The sequence below is a fragment of the Urocitellus parryii genome, chromosome 2 (genome assembly GCF_045843805.1).
Source record: "Urocitellus parryii isolate mUroPar1 chromosome 2, mUroPar1.hap1, whole genome shotgun sequence".
NCBI classification, from domain to species: Eukaryota; Metazoa; Chordata; class Mammalia; order Rodentia; family Sciuridae; genus Urocitellus; species Urocitellus parryii.
In genome coordinates this window covers 61,145,704-61,148,235 of record NC_135532.1, presented here as the reverse complement: position 1 = coordinate 61,148,235, position 2,532 = coordinate 61,145,704, and the positions used below count along the sequence as shown (strand labels likewise).

The following is a 2,532-nucleotide window of genomic DNA, read 5'->3' as shown; positions in this document are numbered from 1 at the left end:
TCTTATTTTTCTGTTATTTATCCTTATAAAATGTATATCTATTGAGCAACAAAATTCTACCAGCTTACTGAAAATATGTTTGAGTTTTTTTTTAACAACCAGGCTTCCTGGACCAGAATTAAATGATTAAAAAATGATGCAATATATGGTAGAAGTATATAACTGAGGTATGTTGTGTGTGTGTTTTCTCTTTGTTTTATGTCCTTATGTTTTTCTTTTTAATTTTCTGGTGAAAGTGTGTAACAATAAAGAGTTTAGAAAAGAAAACTGAGATGTTTCCATTTAATGAGAAAACATCATTATAAAAAACTTATTTTATTATAAAATTGTTTTTCATAGTATAGATGTACTGTATATACATTATACAAAAAATCATAAGCAGGGATAATAAAAAAGGTCTCCTTGCATTTAATAAAGGGGATTATATTTATTCTTAGTAAGAAATGATACCATATTCCTATTTCTACACTTGATCTTAGCCAAAAGGCCGAGAAGCGATATATTCCTATTTCTTATTCTCCCATAATATACATGATCTCTAACAAATTTAACCATTCATTCTTTTTGTGTAAGTCATAGGGACAATATTTAATTAATTAAAGTAGTCAATGTTGCATTATTGTTATTATTATCACTTTTGTTGCTACTATTAACATTGCTACTTATTTTTTACTACCAAGAAATTTCAGGAAAACACAGAGTAATTAAAAGTCCATTTTTTTCCTGTGAATAAACTGTCTTTGTTAGAATTTGGCCACAATACTGCTTCATGATATTTTGTCCCTTGAATACATTCACAGCATCTTCCTTGAAACCAGAAAAGTTTACTCATTCCCTTTGAATGAAAGGATGACATGGAAAAGTTACAACTAGGACTATAACTGATTTATTACAATGACAAATTTGTCTTACTAATATTTTATTTAAAGTTCATTTGTGAATTAGCAGAATGGACTATTGCAGCATGTATACAAACTTGGCCTTGAGCTATTACAAACTGTAGTAATATACATATTTTGTTTGCTGATTTGTTCCTAGCTATTTTTGTGGGTGGATATTTAGATCGGAGTCATTTCTTTAGTAGTAAATGACAAAAATGAATATTGTATGTGTCAGCATAGGGCATAGAGTATGGATTCAGAGCACATGGACTAAAGAAATCAAAATTTCCTAAATTACAGTAATTCACTTAAATGTACTGGTTCAAATGAAGGTTCTTAAGGACATTCATTATTTTAAAAAATAGCAAGTAAGTCTGTTTCATTAGTGAGTACACATATGTTTACATATATGTACTTGTTTATTAATAATTACATAACTGTCCTCTGTCTTCAATTCTAGAATTTAAGTGTTCATTTCTTAAGCAGGGTTTTTTCATTATTTATATATTACAAATTAATTTAACAAATAGTAAAATATAGTTATATGTGTAGGGAATTTATGATCTAGGTAAATATTTGCATATATATATATATATATATATATATATATATATATTTCTATACCTGTGAATATTATATATGTTTGTGCTTAGGGATGTGTGTGTGTGTGTGTGTGTGTGTGTGTGTGTGTGTATGTATGTTTCTCCCACTTAATTTATGGTTCCAAAGAGAATTTCTAAACCTCAAAGAGCATAACCAGTTATGAACAAGAGAGCAATATTTTATATTAATTTCTCCCAAGCACTATTTCTAAGATGAATAGCACAGCTTCTCCATGTGAAATCAATAATCCAAAGGAGTTATCTTCATCTCTCATTGAGTATCTTCATGTAGTTTTTCAATTTTTTACTCCCTTATTTTTAAAAAGTCACAATAATTATAGACAAAAGTTTACTATAATTATTATTCAATAATTATTTGTACTGGCTGACCCCTTCAAATTTATTCTTACACACATTTTCAGAAGGTATCACTCTTTCTACAAAATGTGATTTATATTAAGAGGTAAAGAGAGAATGAGGAGTAGATTTTTATTGAAGTTAGTGTGTTTCTTTTTCATACACTAAACAAAAAATAAATAGATAAATAAATGAATAAAAACACAAAAGACCCACTATGTGTCATGTCAATTCAAGGAATATTTAAAATAAAATAGCATAATCTTACAGTGCAGTTGATGTACAAAAAGTGTTCATTTCATTAGTTTAAACAGTAATATGCTAACCTAGTACAAGAAAACCTCCTTTGCTGAAGTTTTTTTAAAAAACATGAATAGAAAAAGTTGAGAATAGTTAAATTGTTTTTTTCTTGCAAGAAGACAAAAACTCATAAAATAATGTTAAATTATTTCTTGAATCAAATCATTATTCATGGGAAGATTAAGACATTTTTAATGTCCCTGACAATTATTTTCTTGGAGGGTTATCTTTTAAGAGATTAATTCACATTATTTACTGGTTTAATATATTCTGCACTCTCCACTATAAAATAAAAAATAAAAACCATTTATATTGTAATCCTACCCAACCCTAACCAATCTAATTTTGGAAGCTGTGAATCAGGACCTGCTTGTCTTTCCATTAAAAAAATT

The 2,532-nt window shown here is 27.6% G+C and overlaps 1 pseudogene; it reads right to left on the bottom strand.

The window, feature by feature from the left end:
• Positions 1–391: 391 nt before the first annotated feature.
• LOC113175722 (U2 spliceosomal RNA) lies at positions 392–499 on the bottom strand (annotated as a pseudogene).
• Positions 500–2,532: the final 2,033 nt, after the last annotated feature.